The sequence below is a fragment of the Miscanthus floridulus genome, chromosome 3 (genome assembly GCF_019320115.1).
Source record: "Miscanthus floridulus cultivar M001 chromosome 3, ASM1932011v1, whole genome shotgun sequence".
Classification (NCBI taxonomy): Eukaryota; Viridiplantae; Streptophyta; class Magnoliopsida; order Poales; family Poaceae; genus Miscanthus; species Miscanthus floridulus.
The window spans coordinates 110,136,917-110,155,634 of record NC_089582.1 but is presented as its reverse complement, the minus strand read 5'-3'; the positions used below and the strand labels follow the sequence as shown (position 1 = coordinate 110,155,634).

General features: G+C 46.2%; 2 pseudogenes; both read right to left on the bottom strand.

Annotated features, from left to right (window-relative positions):
- Positions 1 to 5,752: 5,752 nt before the first annotated feature.
- Positions 5,753 to 10,781, bottom strand: LOC136546434 (uncharacterized; annotated as a pseudogene).
- Positions 10,782 to 12,379: 1,598 nt separating this feature from the next.
- LOC136546433 (F-box protein At3g07870-like) lies at positions 12,380 to 18,695 on the bottom strand (annotated as a pseudogene).
- Positions 18,696 to 18,718: the final 23 nt, after the last annotated feature.

The following is an 18,718-nucleotide window of genomic DNA, read 5'->3' as shown; positions in this document are numbered from 1 at the left end:
TCTTCCCCATGATGAATCCATGTGGTGTATGTGGGTGCCATTCTATGTATAAGTAAGTCATCCTTCACCTCCTGCCAAGTTTTAACCACCTGGTTAAGACAATGTGTACACGAGCAAGGGTTGTTTTGCTTTGGATATTTTTGTTTAACCATATCCATGAACTCTTCAACTCCTATGATGAACATCAGCGAGAATGATCTCCCATTAGGAATCCAGGATCTATCCATCTATTGCAGCAAAAGTATGCAAAGTCCGTTAGAGTTTTGACCAGTGGGTGGAGAATGGCATAACTAGAATTAGAACAAAGCATACAATGTTCGAGAGCACTAATCTATGCATTTGTTCATACCATACTATGGAACGGTTTGGTTTTCTATTTTTGTATGACAAAAGCATTGATTTCAATTGAAATTCATACAGAATAGCCTTTCTTTATGTGTTCTTTACTTTATCGTGTACAGAAAATGGAGTCTTATAATCATAGAAGAAGGTACTCATACCTTTGTTCTATGAACTGGCATGGCTTGGTTGCAAGCCACCTCTACTGTGACACACACCTAATCACGTAGATGCCAATGCCACCACGCTCCACCAGGAGAGCCCCGCCACGCCACCAAAAGGACGCCTAAGCCACCACAGTAGACCGGGGTCCTCCGCCTCTGCCTCCACCACCATTGTAAGTCCAATGAGCATAGATTTGTTTCCACTTGAAGGGGATATATCTAATTTAGGTCAACCTATAGGGCATCCACACATCAAATAGGATACTATAGTGACTCCAAAGAGATGTTAGCACAGCCAGGCATCTAGCACAATGGTAAAGATGCTCCAATCCTTGGTCTAGATCCCATGTTTGACTCCCAGGTATCAGACCTTTTTTGAGAAATTAAACCTGACGACCCACATGGTACAAGTGACATGCAAACCATCGGGTCCCATAGGTCAGATGGAGATAGAGAAAGGTCCCGTAGGTACACGTGACACGTAAGCCTAGGTCCCATAGGTCGGATGCAGTAGGACCGAGCGAAGACTTTTATGAAGAATTGGAAGCGTTAAGTGACACGCAAGCTATTAGGTCCCATAGGTCGAATGGAGATGGAGAACGATCCCACAGGTCCACGTGACACGTAAGCCGTCGGGTCCCATAGGTCAGATGTTGAAGGGTCCCGCTGGTACACGTCGGACAGAGAAAGGACCGAATGGAGACTTTATGACGAATTGCAAGCGTCATGGATGAGTAACTATAGGTCCCACAGGTACACATCAGATGGAGAAGGGTCCCATAGGTACACGTCGCGTGGAGATATGATCGAGTGGAAACTTTTATGATGAATTGCAAGTATCATGGATGAGTAACTACAGGTCCCACAAGTACACGTCGGATGGAGAAAGTACTGTGTGGAGATCTATGACAAAGCCATTTATTATAGATCAAATATTGTTCGTCATAGATGTGTAATTAGTTCAATGACGAAGCCCTGTTCGTCACAGTTTTAAAAGAGATCATCACAGATGAGTCGCGCAAGTGATCTATGATGAAACCCTATGCTCTTTTATGATGTTTTTTGTGATGATGCCTAATTTCATCATAGAAAGGGAGGGTTGTAGGATCATCGCCATTGATCTATGGTGAAACAGAAATATCCGTCATAAAAAGCGATCTTCTATGGCGATTTTAGATTTGTCATTAAGATTTTTGTCATAGAAGTGGATATTTCTAGTAGTGTTGTCTGTCTCATGGTAACCTTATAGCCCGCTCCTCCCCTTTCTCCTCCACATCAGCATACAGCTGAAAGGTCCCTAGTTTGGTTTTGATAATTGAGTGACAACCTAGGTGGACTAATGTGTTTAAATTGTGAGATACATAGGTGATTAGTCCACAGGTACACTTGTGTGAGCAACTCATGTCATGATGGTGAAGATGGCTTGGATTTGTTGCTAGGATCACACATGAAAGAGCTCATTGCATATGAGACATGACATGGAGTCATGTGACTAAGGTGGAGAAGATCAAGACAAGACTTGGCATGATGGACTGGTTGCAAGCGTGAAGGGCAAGTTGAAGGCTTTGGAGCGATGGACCACGTGGCGGTGAAGCTTGAGAAAGACTTGCTGCCAATGGATGAAGGCAACGGTGAAACACTACTACAAAAATGATTTTGCATAGCATTGCACTTTTGCACTCCGAGGCGGGCTCCTATTTGTACCCGTCATGGTAAATCCCATGATTTACCGCGGCGAACATTTTTTATTTACCGTGGCGGGCACTTTTGCCCGCCATGGTAAATTGATTTTCCGCAGTGGGCGCCTTAAGATGCCCGCCGCGGAAAATACCTATTTTCCGCGGCAGGCATCTTAAGGTGCCCGCTGTGGAAAATCGATTTACCACAGCGGGCAATGTTAAAAGCCCGCCATGGAAAAAGGCCTGGCCCAGCTCGAAGCCCATTACTGGGTTTATATAAAAGGAGAGGAGTTAGGGTTTGAGCCTCACAACACTCAGCTCCCTCACTCAATCGTCCGCGCCTCCCCTCTCTCCACTCACCTCCCCTCTCTCATGGCTGGGACAGCCCCCACCCACGCAGCGGCACAGATCCACATCTGTGGCACAGGCTCGGGCGGAGCTCCCCGCTCTCTTGCCCTCGAGGAGGCAACGTGGCGGCCTAGGCGGAGCTCCGGCACGCAACCTCTCCTGCACGCAACCTCTCCTCTCGTCCATATCCAGGATCACCGTGCTCCCTGACTCGTTACCTCGCGCGCCCTCGGTGAGCTACGTTTGTTTCAATTTACCAGAAAATCCCGTTTGCTTCATGTTGTGCAGGCTCAGATCTGATTGCTGGATTTGGCGTCTTACGGCTTGAATCGAGCTGGGAGCGCGTGGATCTAAGCATGGGGGATACAACAAACCCACGTGCATGAAGCCTTGGATCCGGCACCGGTTAGTCCTTGACCGCAAGATTCTTGTTGTTGTGTTGGTGGTCGAGCATCACGTGTGCTGATATGCGGTGTTGTTGCTGATCTGACACGTTGTTTTGCTTCGGTTTCTAGATCTGGCAAAATCGCGATGTTATTGGTGGTTCCGTTCGGAGCGGGTCTGTGGCGACGAGCTCCGGTGGAGGTGAGCTTCGGCACGGCAGATTCGGCCCCGACGCGGGTGGATTCAGCAACAGCGGGCTCCACCGGGGTCTCCATAGCGTAGCATCGAGCAAGGTCACGTGCAATGGCGCAGATCCTACGAGGATGACCTCCCCGGTGGCAGATCTAGTATTGGGTTGTGAATGGGCTCGTCGGTGGGCTCGAGAATGGGCTCGCCGGCGGGTTCCTAGGTTTTTTTGTTTTTTTTGAAATGTTTAACCACGGCGGGCATCCTAATGTGCCCGCCGTGGGAAATCGATTAACAGCAGCAGGCAAAGCGGCCCACCGCAGGAAGGCCACGATTTATCGTGACCTTTTCACGTTGGCGGACGCATTTGCCCGCTGCGCAAAAGCAAATTCACCTGTCGCAGAAAACATTTCTGTAGTAGTGAAAAGCAAGTGTGGTCAAGATCGATGAACCAACAAGGTCACATGATGATATGAAGTGGATCATATCATTTGTGATATGGTTGGTGCATGTGTTGCATCAACATCGGAGGAGATGGAATGGAATGTGTAAGACAAAGGTATATGTGTAGGGCATTTCATTTCACCAGTCATAGGTGTATAGAGAAGTTTATGATCGGGTTTAGGATACATGGTCGTATTATCAAGAGGGGCAAACTTGTTTGTATATCAATCATCTAGTGCCACTCGAGTGATCTAACTTTGCATCATTGCTAGGATCGAGTGGTGTGGCAAGTTGAGTGACTAATCCTTTATAAAATGTTTGTGAAAATGCTAACACACTTGCACAAATTGTTGTACACTTGGTGGTGTTGGCACATTTACAAAGGAGAAGAACCTATGTTTGAAAAGGAGAAGTTGTTTGCTATTTGGGTAGTGGCGAACTATCCGACCTTTGGGTCATGGACTGTTCACCGGGTCAGACCGGATTCCATCGGGTGCGTCCAGTTGTTGGGCCTCCCTATTGTAAACCAGACCAAATGTGGATGTTTGGATATACCGAACATGATGATGCCCATGTGCACGAGTCTGATCGAGTGTTGACGCACAAGCGGTGAAGGACCAAACCCTCGGGTGCGTCCGATCGGCGCGACCAGACACGTTCAATCGATATATGGCGCTCTAGGTTTGTTTATGGACAACGGTCGTGGACTGTCCATGCCTAGGCAGCGAACTATCCATCGATCAATCTCGGCTACAAATAATGCTGCTGGACTTTGGTCCTTGCCGTTGGAGATCAACGGCGGACTGTCCAGGCCAAGGGAGCGGACAGTCCGCTAGCTAAAAACAGTGTTGAGCAGAGTTGCTGGAACTTTGGTTGGGCTGATGAAAATTCAATGGCAGATAGTCTGAGCCCAAGTGGCGGACTGTCTGTAGTTCAAATTTCTATGTCTAACGGCTAGTTCGCGGTGAAGGGTGGACTGTCCAGGAATTGACCCTGGACTGTCTAGGATAGTCGTTATAGCTCAGAAAATAGGAAAACGGCTAGTTTCTTCCCCTCCTCTATAAATAGAGGGGTGGCCGGCCCTTGGGCTAGTTGAGCACCTTGGGGATGTGTTTCCCTTGAGTTGTACTTGACTTTGGGCCACTAACTCATATATGCTTGATAGTGATCATTCGATTAAGTGTGAGAACGATTCCTAGTGCGTTGCTTTGTGAGATTGCAACGAGTGGCCCTAGGTGTTCGAGTTGCAAGCTGGTGGTGCTTGTTACTCTTTGAGGTTGCCACCTCCTAGATGGCTTGGCGGCAAGTTCTCCATCGTAAAGCATGTAAGAAGATTGTGCGGTGCTCCGGAGAAGGACTTGTGAGGGGCATCATGCTCACCCCGTGGGAGCCATGAAGAGCAACACTAGTAGAGCATGTCATTGAGCTACCCTCACTTATGGGTAGGTTCTTACGGCGCCCAACATGTGGGATTGGCGAGTGATGCCAATTGGTCGTCGAACCACCAAGTGAACGATCGACACAACGGGGACTAGCTTGGTGGCAACTAAGTAAACCTAGAGATAAAAATCACCGTGTCATCCTTGTCTTCCCGTTGGTTTGCATTCCCTTTTACACAAGCTTGTATTTACATTTCATATATTGTGCTTGTGTAGTTACTCTTATAATTAGTTAGCTTGTTTAGCTTGCTAGTTACCTTCTTGCTTGAGTAGCATAAAAGTAGCTCCCTTGTGTAACTAATTTACTTTTGTTGTAAATTAGTTGCCTTGCTTAGCTTATGTAGCTAAGTTATTTGTGCTCTCTAATTTGGCTTGTGTAGTCTTGTTATTGAGCATTGCTAGTGAGCTTAGGAGCTTTGTGCTTTTGCTACTAGCATGTGTAGGAGCTCCCCAGTTGCTTGAGTACTAGTTGCATAGGTTTGTGTGACCTTGCTTCTAGCATTGATTAGGTAAGCTCTAGCTAGTCCAGTACCTTAGTTACTTGATTAGAATCTTTTCCAAGGTGCTAGAAAATTTAGATAGAGGGGCGTAGTCTTGGCTAGATTGATAGTTCTAATTCCGCATTTATTTTGGTTAGCCGACGCATTTAATTTTTTTAGAAAGGACTATTCACCTCCCTCTAGTCCGTCATCTCAACCCTACAACAACCTACTTATAGCTAGTGGCGGATCTAGAAAAAATATTTAGGAGGGGCTAGGTCAAAGAGAGCTAGACCAACTTCACTCAATTATATCCCATACAAAGCTAAGATATAGCAGTTTTAAACCTTTTACCTGATAACTATGATAAACAATCGAAAGTGCATCATAAAACGCATAAGAAGAAGTAAAAGATACAATTTTTAGAACTAACCAACAAAAGATCGATAGATGATGACGCATTCACGCTGTCGTATTCTTCATGAATCATTACAAGCAATCTATACAAGAAAAAAAATTAGTGACACAAATTTCAAGTATTTAACTTCAAAGTTTTAAAGGTAGAAGAGAACATATATCATACCACTAAATTGTTCTGAGGCACTAACATACGCCGGGTTTTCATGTCTTCAAATCGGTTTATGATTTTGTCATTCTTGATGCTTCTAAATATCTCCATCTCAGTGTAGCATATCATTAAGTCATTGAGCCATTCATCATCTATTTTGTTACACAAATCTGTCTTTACAATAGACATAGCAGAAAATATCCTCTCAACTAAAGTTGTTGCCATTGGAAGAATTAATGTTAATTCAATGAGCCGATACACCAATCCATAAGATGTGTTCATTTTAGTCTTGACCATAATTTCAGCAACCTTTCCAAGCTCTGTACATCCAAGAAAGTCTTGAGTTCTTCTAGCACGACTAACAAATCCTCTCAGTTGACCAGGCAAAAGAAGGTCACCGACATCAAAATCCACAGCATAAATTTCAGCAAGTCTCACAAGTTTATTCGCATCAAAATTAGAGGAGTTCCTTGGGTTAAGACAAGCCATGCATACTAATAATTCTGAACTAACTTCACCAAATCGATGATTCATCTCAGACAAAATGGCATCTATGGCAGCAAGGAAAACCTCAACATGGTAGAAGTGCGCGTTTGTTACCTTTTGCTTTCTACGTGTAGATGTCCCTCTAGCATTTATTTTCTTGTCCATATCTGACACTTCAATCTCATTCTTATTACAGAATGTTTTCACTCTTTTAAATAAGGGATCCCATCCATTGTCCCTCATATCCTGCAACCGCTCTTTCACATCTATGATCAATTGCATTGCCTCAACAATGTCTTGATCCTTCCTTTATAAAGCACGTGATAGACCGTCTGTGATGCTTAACAATTCTATCATTAAATGCATTATGAACACAAAATCAAAGCTCTCCATTTTACCAATTAAACCAAATGCTCCACCATTACTTGTTGGTTTAACAGAGTCTTTCTTTACTATCTCAAGAATGTCTATGACAGGTTTCCACATCACCAAAATACGAAGTAAAGTTTTAAGATGTAAACCCCATCTAGTATCTCCAGGCCTTGCTAGGCTACGTTCTTGGTTCAAATCTTTTCCAGTGATAATCTCCCCACTCTCTAACTTTTCTAACAACACATCATGATGCTTTGCAAGCAAGGCATCCTTTCTCATACAAGATGCACTGATAGTGTTGACTATTAAAGGAACATAGTTAAAGAAATCTACAATGGCTGGAGTAGAAGTTGCAACAGTAACAACCACTAATTGCAATTGATGGGCAAAACAATGCACATAGAATGCATAAGGATTTTCATCTCGAATCAATGTTTGCACACTATTAAATTCACCTCTCATATTGGAAGCTCCATCATAACCTTGCCCACGAAGCCTAAAGATTGGTAGCTTATGACTATTAAGCATTTTGACCAAAGCTTCTTTCAATGCAGTAGTTGTACAACTCTCAATATGCTGAAGTCCAAGGAGCCTCTCCATCACCTTCCCTTCATCATTCACAAACCTGCAAACCATATTTTATTTCATGTTAGTATAAGTGTACAAGTAAAAGTCGAGGTAAAAAAATAGAGTTGTCATCTACTAACCTTAAAATTACAGCTATCTATTCTTTTATTGATACATCTCGGGACTCATCAATCAATACAGAGAATTTTTTTTTATCTCCAATCTCATCCATAATCACTAACATAACTTCCTGTGCACAAGCTTTTGTAAGGTCCTTCTATATATGATGAGGTATTATTGTGCAATTTTTTGCACCTTTATCGTATGTATCCTTAACAATCTCAACTTTATCTTTGTACCAATCAACCATCTCTCTATATGTACCCTTGTTGTTGGAAGTAGAGGACTCATCGTGTCCACGAAAAGCATCACCTTGCATTATGAGAAATCTTGCTACATCTAAAGAAGAGTTCAAGCGAAATTCATATCTTTTCTCTTCCTCGCTAATTACATCAATTTTTCTAGCCACATTTGTTCGTTGGTTCATAAAGTCATCACACTTTAGCCTAGCATTATTGTGAATCTTGCAAGTGTTGTGCTGATTAAGATTGTCCTTACCTTTTTTCCGGTTAGTGTAACCATCCTTTGCAAAGACAGAACTACCAAATTTTTTAGGCTTCCCCGGATCAAAGAAAAGATAACAATATAAGCAATAAGCTGCATCCTTGAACTCACTATACACTAGACAATCGAACTCGTCAAACCAAGTTTGCTGAAATGATCTCCATTGACCACTTTACCATTTACGAGCAAAGGTAAGATTACGAGGTTGGGTCGGACCTCTCAAAGCATATGCTCTTCTTACTTGGTCTCTAATTTCATGTGGATATTCTTCAATTGGTATGCGATTTCCTGGATCACCAACTACATCAGATTGACTAAACTCCACTCTACGCCGAATTGGTTGATTTGTGCTGTCATTAGTGCCTGGAGTTGATGTACCACTTGAACCAGAAAATATATGTGTGCAATTGGACATTTTGAACAATCTGCAATTTATTAAATCTTAATCAAATTTTGAACAATTACAAAGTTCAAGTTCAAAAGGCAAAAATCTAAAGAAAAAGAACATGTATACGGTATATACTTGTTGGTGGCTTGGTGCTGGGTGCTTGCTGCCTTGCTAGTGCTGGTGCTGCCGCCTCGCCTGGCCGCTGCTGCCGCTGACGGCGCGCCGGCTGCCACGACGCCCCTTGCCCGGGCGCCTGCGATGTGTGGCTGCGCGGCGCGGCCGCTGCTGGCCTGCTGCCTTCGCCCGGGCGAGGGACCCTGGTACCTTCGTCCGTTGCGGCGCTGGCCCTGGCCACGCCGCCGCCGCTCGCCCGCTCTGCTCGTGCTCGACGCCTTGACTCGATGACTCCCCGTCTCTCCTATTCCCGTGACCGATTGGCTGAAAGACAAGGAAAAAAGCCGGTCTTCTTAATGGGTTGTGAATAGGCTTCTCTACTCCACATATTGAGTCACTAAAATACACACAAAAATGACCATGAAGGAGACCAGCACCACGACTCGTCTTCAACCTCTGTCAGGAGCGACAAGAACGCCTATAGGCTCCCGTCCCTCCTTTCCTATGGTTAATGGCTCAAATTTTTATTAGAGGTGAGGGGTGAGGGGAGGCCTACCCTGGCTACGTCATTAGAGCTCCGCCCCGGTGGCAGATCTGCCCCTGCTTATAGCCCCTTATTATACTTCTCTTATCGCTGGAGATCGAGGAAGGCAAGGGCGCCGTCGGGATTACGGCAAGTACACCGTCAGGCAGTCGCGTCAGCAGGTTCCCACACAGTTTTGTTACCTTCTGCAGGGATCCATGTGTGGTGCAAGGTGAGCTACCGTACGGGTCGGGGGAAGGAGGAGGGAAGAGCGTCGCGAGGATTCCACAAGGAAAAAGGAAAACGCAAGGGGCTCAATCAGCTCAGCCCTGCAACCGCCGCCATGGCGAGAGCCGAGAGAACTCCCTTCTCCTCGAATCCACACAGGAGCAGAAATCCATGGCGAGAGCCGAGAGAACTCCCATCTCCCAATCCCTTGTTCAGGAACAACTGGACTGATTTGGGATAAAACCAGCGAAATCAAGTCAACACAGAAAGAAGAAACGAATAGAAAAAGAAGTGCACCGTTTCTCCACATCCTCCAACTTCCGCCTTCTTCCTCCCACCGCCCATCCTCCTTCTCCGGCGGCAGCAGCATCTGTGGCCACACCTACCATGCCCCCAGGGGCACCTGTGGAGCCTCCGAGCCATGGTGGCCTCACTCACTGGCAGCCGCCAGCAACTCAGGCGTTGCCATCAAGCTCAGGTATAGCATCATCAAGCACCAGCTTCTAGGTCCCTCCACGTTCACATCAGGCAAGTTCTGTGAGCAAGAGATCTTGGCTTCCTAGTTCGGCGCCGCGTGGAGTCAGCGGCGGACACTGGCCAGCTCCATGTGACTCAAGGCCGCCCTCCTCACGGACTCCCTGTGATGTGGGTGGTTATTGTTCCCCACCAGCGGCAAATCACACCTAGCGCAGCGACAATTCAGGACCCCACATCCGCCCACGAGTTCGCAGATGCATTTCCCATCCAAACCCACCCCTCCCGTCGGGATAGGAAATAGGATCCCTGGGATAAAGGCCTCCTTTCCTTTTCCACGCCCACCTTTTTCTCTCTCTGTAGTCTATCCCATTATCCAAACAAGGGTTCAAATCTATCCTACACCTCATTTCCCTATCCCAACTCCTATTTCCCATGAACCAAACGCCATGTTAGTACAAATCAGTGCCCACTAGGCCACAGTAGATTCGCAACCCTGTTCTACCCGGATGGGAAGAGAGAACTTCTTGAGCCTAGACCGCTCCATATCTGGGTGCGCCACTGTTTCTCTTTAATGTATGAACAGAGCTTCATAAATCAACCATTCCTTCAAACGCCCAGCCGAAAAGAAAACATTCCACATACAAACTAGAGAAAAAAAAACTTACCCTACTAGGTTCTCCACATCTACACATTTCCTAGTCGCGTCAACTTCAAGTCAAACACAACTGGCGCTCTATCCAGTGCGCCAAACCCTAAACTAAGGAACTCGAAACAGGAACCCTAGCCGGCAGCTGCCGTCACGGGTCGGCGAGAAGAAGGCGAGAAGAGCGTCGCGAGGAATACACGGATTCGACGAGCAAAAGAGGAAAACGTGGGCTCACTGACCGGCGCAATCGGCTCAGCTCTGCAACCGCCGCCATGGCGAGAGCCGAGAAACCTCCCATCTCCCAGGTCCCAGCCAGACACACACGGTTCGCGGGTTGCTTCGGTGAATTTCTGCTCCTGTGTCGTTTGAGGAACTTCTGCTCCTGTGTCTGTGTGGATTCGAGAAGAAGGGCAAGGCTATCGAGCACAGAGGCCCAGTGAGGCCCAACTAGCCCAACTGCGTAGTCATTTGATCCATTCATGTCTGGAATTGCGTTTTGGCTGCGAGCTTCTGCATTCTGCAGTAACTTTTTGTTACTCAATCCAGAAAACTTAACCAAAAAATGGAGTATAGCATTTTGCGTGAAGAAATAGTATGTGTAAAAATTGCAAGCAGAAAAACAAAACTCTCAGTGAAAATTACACCAGAAATTTTGTATCAGGATTCAGGCTTGACAATCTTCCCAAGTTAGAGACTATTCTCAGTTGCTCGCTAACTCAGTACATATGCTGACAAACCTTTTTAGAGAGAGAGAGGAGGGAATGCCGCAGAACTCATCTGCCTGTTTCATCACAATGTAAGCTTAGGTCGTTTGCTTCTCTACGCTTATACAACACATTTTGTGTCCGTCCCTCCTTTCTTCAGTGTCATTCGTAATGGCAGGCTAAAAAGTTCATAGGAAAATCTTTGATATTCCCCGGAAGTCGGGCAGCTCATGCTCCAAATCTTCTTCCAAGTTCCAACACTCCTGAATTTGCAGCTCCACACTTGTTTTTCCTTCTTTTTCAAACTCCTCCGGACGTTTGCAATTTGGCCCACAGAGTAGTTCATGCTGGGGATACCAGCTTTACAAAGGTAAAGTAGACCAGAGATTGGCTCAAACAGAAACGTTTAGGCTGACGGAACAGGTTCACTCTCTAACACTCCCTCTAAGCAGCGTCACAAAAACAAAAGTCATTACAAGCCGAGCGACAGCACGCAGAAGGCGATGTCCAGTTCTTCAGCTAGCCGATGGCAGCAACCCTGCAATGATAACCGTTGCTTAATTTCTCCATCTAGGAGTCCTGGTCCTCAGCCTTGAGCAGAATGCTCTATTTCTGTAAGAAAATTAGTGAGCGATGCACTCCGACTTTAGGTATTACTAGATTCATAAATATATTATTGCACTAAGGATGAAGTTATCGTGCGACGTGTCGCGTGTTGATGGAGTGCGCGACCCGTCTTCAATCTCCCATCGCACCCCTGCTTCTCTGCCACCTCCTCGCGCTCCTCAATCGGACCTCGTCCTCGTTCTCGCGCTCATCCTCGACCCCACTCTGCGCGCCATTCCTGCTCGTCCTCACCCCCGCCGCCGACCACCGCCCCACCATGGACGCTAGGGTTCACACGGCCCTAGCTTGCCGGAGCTCCGACGAACCCTAGCGCCCACAGCCGCCGCTTTCTTCCCCTCCCTCCTCCCCCACCCCCCACCACCATCTTCTCCAACTCCGGCAAGACTCCTCCGCCGCGACCTAGCCCGGCCGCCGCTACCACCTCTAGGGCCCCTAAACCACCCGGGCACCATCCCCACCACCTGCCTCCTCCTAGCCGACCCCTTCTATAGCTGCCGGAGTTGGAGAAGAAAGAGGGGGAGAGGCTCGCCAGAACCTTAGCCACCGCCGCTGTCGTCTTCGTCTCCGGTGGGCTCATATCTAGGAGGAGGAGGAGGAACCGGTCTACATCGTCGAAACCGCCGTCACCGGTGCCTTCGTCTCCGTCTCCGTCGTCATCTTCAGGAGCAGGCGCGGGGTCACCGGGTGCTTGCAGAGGGAGGAGGGAGGAGCCACGTCGGGGAGGAGGGCGTGGGACCATGGAGGCGGCGCTGCGTGGGAGCAGGCACGTGCGAGGGGCGCCATCACGTGTTAGAATTTCCGTTGCAGTAAAACCATATGAGCGGATCTTTGTGAAAATAAAATTAACCTTTGACTGAATTGAAGAGGTTCGCACAAACTCGATGTATGTTAACCTTCAGAGTAGCAAGTGCGTCTGATGCTGTACGCAAAAATGACATCATGAGCACATGAGCGACAATGGCACTTAGCACGAAATTGAGAATTTCCATAGCAGAAAGCTCAAAAGAACTACTTGACGAATATCTACATTAAAGTGCTTTATAAGGAAGCCACGCGATCATTGGTTTTCAATCCACATGCAAGAGCTAAGTAATCCCTAGAGAAAAGAGTGCTTAAAAACATAAGGAAGACATGGGATCATTGGTTTACAATCCACAGGCAAGAGCTAAGTAATCCAGGGAGAAAAGAAAACGAAGCAAGAGTAACGCGAGAGACACAAAAGTCTAGAATTTCAAGCTGTCCAGTCTTCGCGTTCATCATATTTCAACATGACTGCAGTTGCAGGATATCGTCAATTGAGCATTAAAGCTTGGGCCATCATCTGCCTCCATCGATGCCTACTAGTAGGTTAGTTTTATCAAATTGACATATCTCAGTGCTAGATGTATATGAATAAAAAATTCATTTGAATGTGTTTGATAAAGACAATATCATTTGAATGTGTTCACAACACAATTTCATTTGAATGAGATAAATTTAATAGCAGCAAAAGTAGCAAGTATTCCTGTTCTCAATTAGTGCACAAAATATGTCAGACTTGTATCTGTTCAAGAATAGAAATTCATACCAGAGCATGTTATTCAAGCATGTAAAGAGATCGATTCCTTTTATAGAGACAGAATAATAGCATTTAAAAAATAAAAGTGGCGTGAGTTTTCTTTTTTCATGTGAGTTAAATTCATAAGTATAGTGACTCACATAAAAGTTGGCAAACAAGTACTAGTCATATCATAACAATTGCACTTACAGAAAAATACCAAAGCGTGTCTCGGAATTAAAGTATAGTCCTAAGTCCTAACATGCAAAAATAAGCACATTTATGTGTGTTCTTCTGAACAAAAGGAGATAACAGAAATTGATCTTCCTTGTGTTTTAAAAGGACATGATTGTTTTTCTTATGGCAGATCAGATCACAAAATAAACGAGTAAAAGGAACAACCAAGCTCGTGCAGAAAGACTGATAACTTGGAACATGGAACCTATGAACCATTACCTGAAGATGATTCAGCATATCACTTAAAGCGCTGTGGATGCCATCAGCTACCTTCCCCATAGCCTACAGGCAGGTTAATTTTGTCAAATTGACATACCTCAGTGACTCGAAGATAATACTGGGTAGTAAAGGCGAGCACACTATACCTTGGTTATATCCTTTAATCTATTCACACGAGCTGCTAACTTCTCATCATCCCGCTTCCATGCAACCCAATTAAGCCGCCGCTGAGGCCTTCGATGCTGGACTCCCCACAAACACGTTAGTTATAATGGTCTTTGCTCTTCCAGTGGTTATTAACCATTTTTTTCAACAGAAAAGACAAAGGGAAATTTGCTAGTTTCATTTCGCGACAGATTTACCTGATCAGAAAAATCTGGCAGATGCTGCAATGTCTGATCGATTTCCATTGCTATTTGCTGTTGAGTCACCTCATCTGGCACACGCTGCAAGACCTTCTTGGCTGCTGTGGCCAGATGTTGTGCAACTGCCTACAGAAAATTTAGCAATCTGTAAATAATAAATAACAAACATAGCGGTTAAGGCTAATGATAATATAGGCAACTTACCAATGAGTTCGGCTCAAACTTATAGACCTTTTTTCCACACATTCTCTACACCGCCTCCCATTTCTTCAATCCCCAGCCACCCTGCTGTTTTGATCCATGCACGATACGAACCTTCTTGTATGCATCTAATCTTACAAGTGACTTCACACATATAAAGGATTGCACGTTATCTGGTTTGTGGGGGCTGAAATTCAGCAGCTTCACCCGTTTGCTTAACTTAGTCCCACAGCCCTTGCCAAACAACTCATACGAACATAGATCACCTAAAATAGACTGCATCATGATCTTATCCCAGTGAACAAAATGTGGACCCGGAAGGTAATTATGTGTGTACCGAAGGCTGTACATCTAGCTCCAGCTTGACTCTAGTTTGCTACACAATGTCCAGATCTGCAGCTTACCAGAAAGCATTCTGGGCCGGTGCTGGTGGACTTCGGCAGTCGCTATACATACCTTCCCATTTATCTCTGTGATCCAGTACCAACGATAACCTCCAAGTGTAGAATCTGGCAGCTGTATCCGTGCAAAACTTTCTTCACTTAGATCAAAAGATATAACAGCATGCTTCCAGCTAGCTTCGGCATCTTCAGTTAGCCAAAACATCGCTCCATCGGTATTCACTACACCAGAGTTCTTCACACAGCTTAAGCTTAGATCTTCAGAACTTCCAACATCTTTCCATTTGTCACTCCCAAGCGTGTAAACTTGAATGACATTAAAGGTTCCTTTAGAATTGTTGTGATGCTCACCAAGAAAGTGTGTAACTTTGTACTCTTTTGTGACGGGGTGAAATCCAAAACGGTAGAAAGAGAAGTGATCACCCTTCAAATTTTTTATAGGTTTGTCAAGATGCAGGCATTCACCGGTTGCAAGGTTAGCAATCTTGATTGTTGATGCCTTTGTGTATAAGCAGAGAAGCCCATTGCATGAGCCGCAAAGAAAATCATCCGGCCCAATCACTGGCACGGCCACTGTTGACTGTGACCAGCCTTCATCAAAGACAATAGCATCACTAGGGTAGGGCTTGCCATGAACCGACTCTTGAGGAAAGAATAGGAGGGCACAACAGGGAGCTTGCTCAAGGTGTGCTGTGATGAACTGTGGGTCTCGGATGACTTTGTGCCACTGCTTGCAGACTTCAGTGCATCTCAGCAAAGTGCTCACTGAAAGCCTAAAAAATATCCGCTCAACGAGGTCACCTGGAAGGCAGTTTATGATGCATTCCTCCTCTTTCTTCTTCTTTGAGTTGGTTTCCTCAGAAGCCATAGGAATCAATCTGGCCTGCGGATGCAGCAGCGCTACCAAATCCTCTTGGAAAGGTTTCTGCCCAGAGATTATCACTTTATCAGATTATTAGATACAGCACAGAAATTACCAAATGAGAACCCAAGACGAATAAAGAGTGACTCATACAGACATAAACAACTGCATGAGATTATTTTCAGATTAAATATCATACTAGCACAGAAGGTACCATCCCAGTAATTTACACTCATTTCCAAGGTTATTGTCTAACATCTACCAAACAATGAGAAAGGAAGAATCAGGGGGCTCTAAAAGTTTGACTACTTCAAATTCTAACTCTCTTAAGTACTAAAATATTATCTATGCATTAAAAAGTTTTTACCACATTAGCATCTCCCTTTCATACAGAGGAGTGCCCAGGGTTTGGCCATAGTCACAGGGTTCGGGGACGAAGCCGCGGACCGCTTACCAAGTACGCCGACCCAAATCGAGGTATGGGTACGAGATGGGTTGACGTCCCATTTATGGATGGGTCGCGCCCCATTGCAGCACGGTTCAAGAAGGGACGAGTCCCAATCCTAGACGGCGAGATGCAGATGAAGGAAGGCTTATGGATGGGGCTTGAGGTTGTCGCCACTCGCTGGCATCGCTGCTGGCCCGGCCGTGACATCGCTGGCATCTCTGTCGACGGTAAGATTCAGGACAGAGGCAGCACCGAATCAGAGGCGCTCCGCGCTCTATGGCGCCGTGCCGCCGTCCATGCTGGTGCTGGTGACTGGTCACTCGCTCGCCGGCGGCTAGACAGCCACCGCACCTCATTCCCGTGAATGGCGGACAGGGGATCCCGCCGACTGAGCATGTGCTTCTCTAATTTCTATTTGTTTTCTAATGAGACTGTACAGGTTACGCGCTTCCTTTTAGTTTTTGGAGGAGAAAATTAGTGTAGCATGTGGTGGGACATTTCCCTCCGTGAAAAAAACCCTGTGATTTGTTTCCTAATGTATATAGTCTCAAAAAAGGAAAAGAGAATCGGTTCAAAAAAAATTATATACGATTTGTTTCCTAATGTAGACTGTAATCAACAAGTCAAATGCAAAACCGAGAGATTGAAAACAGTCAAACAGATCCACGTGTCCAAAAACAACAAGTCAACCACTGCAATACATACAACACTCCATGCTTCGTACCTAGGGATGAAAACGGTACGGATATTTTTCGACCGTATTCGAAACCGAATCCGTTTAGAGGGGTTGAGATCTGTCCGTATCCGAGTCCGGATATCCAACATCCGATACCGTATCCGTATCCGAATACTCAAATCGTATATTTATGATGTCGATATCCAATCGTATCCTATCCGACATAGTTGACACTATCCGTATTCGAATCCGAATCCAGACAGAAATATGAAAACAAATGTAATATCGGTGATATCCGTCCGTATCCGATCCGTTTTCATCCCTGTTCGTACCAGGGTCATCGACACATAGGCTTTGGGTTCATGTACCAAATATTTGGTTCTCGTACCGCAGAGGTATACCCCCTTCGTACCACTTTTTTGTCAAGTGTCGACCCGCGTCCCTTGACCCCGTCCCTCAACCCGGTCGACCCAGAATTCTTGTGACTACTTTGGCGACCCTAGGCTCTGGCGCAAGGGTGCCAAGCCGCATATAATACAAGTTGTCCAACTTAGGGGCAGAGTAGTGGCAGTATGCCAGAGAAGCATGGATAGGCTGCTGATCAAATATGCAACTGCTAAACCAGGCCTTGGGGCCTATGTGACTATACCTATAGTAAGAACTATCGCTGGAGAAGGGCTCTCAGCCAAGTGCAGCGTACGGGTTTAAAAGTCTTTGCACCATGGTGGCATTCAGATGTGCACTGGGAAAGGGATAGGAAATAAGATGGGTTATGGGGGGCCTGGTCATGGCTTGGGTTATGATATCCATATCCCAATCCCTTGTTCAGGAACAACTGGACTGATTTGGGATAAAACCAGCGAAATCAAGTCAACACAGAAAGAAGAAACGAATAGAAAAAGAAGTGCACCGTTTCTCCACATCCTCCAACTTCCGCCTTCTTCCTCCCACCGCCCATCCTCCTTCTCCGGCGGCAGCAGCATCTGTGGCCACACCTACCATGCCCCCAGGGGCACCTGTGGAGCCTCCGAGCCATGGTGGCCTCACTCACTGGCAGCCGCCAGCAACTCAGGCGTTGCCATCAAGCTCAGGTATAGCATCATCAAGCACCAGCTTCTAGGTCCCTCCACGTTCACATCAGGCAAGTTCTGTGAGCAAGAGATCTTGGCTTCCTAGTTCGGCGCCGCGTGGAGTCAGCGGCGGACACTGGCCAGCTCCATGTGACTCAAGGCCGCCCTCCTCACGGACTCCCTGTGATGTGGGTGGTTATTGTTCCCCACCAGCGGCAAATCACACCTAGCGCAGCGACAATTCAGGACCCCACATCCGCCCACGAGTTCGCAGATGCATTTCCCATCCAAACCCACCCCTCCCGTCGGGATAGGAAATAGGATCCCTGGGATAAAGGCCTCCTTTCCTTTTCCACGCCCACCTTTTTCTCTCTCTGTAGTCTATCCCATTATCCAAACAAGGGTTCAAATCTATCCTACACCTCATTTCCCTATCCCAACTCCTATTTCCCATGAACCAAACGCCATGTTAGTACAAATCAGTGCCCACTAGGCCACAGTAGATTCGCAACCCTGTTCTACCCGGATGGGAAGAGAGAACTTCTTGAGCCTAGACCGCTCCATATCTGGGTGCGCCACTGTTTCTCTTTAATGTATGAACAGAGCTTCATAAATCAACCATTCCTTCAAACGCCCAGCCGAAAAGAAAACATTCCACATACAAACTAGAGAAAAAAAAACTTACCCTACTAGGTTCTCCACATCTACACATTTCCTAGTCGCGTCAACTTCAAGTCAAACACAACTGGCGCTCTATCCAGTGCGCCAAACCCTAAACTAAGGAACTCGAAACAGGAACCCTAGCCGGCAGCTGCCGTCACGGGTCGGCGAGAAGAAGGCGAGAAGAGCGTCGCGAGGAATACACGGATTCGACGAGCAAAAGAGGAAAACGTGGGCTCACTGACCGGCGCAATCG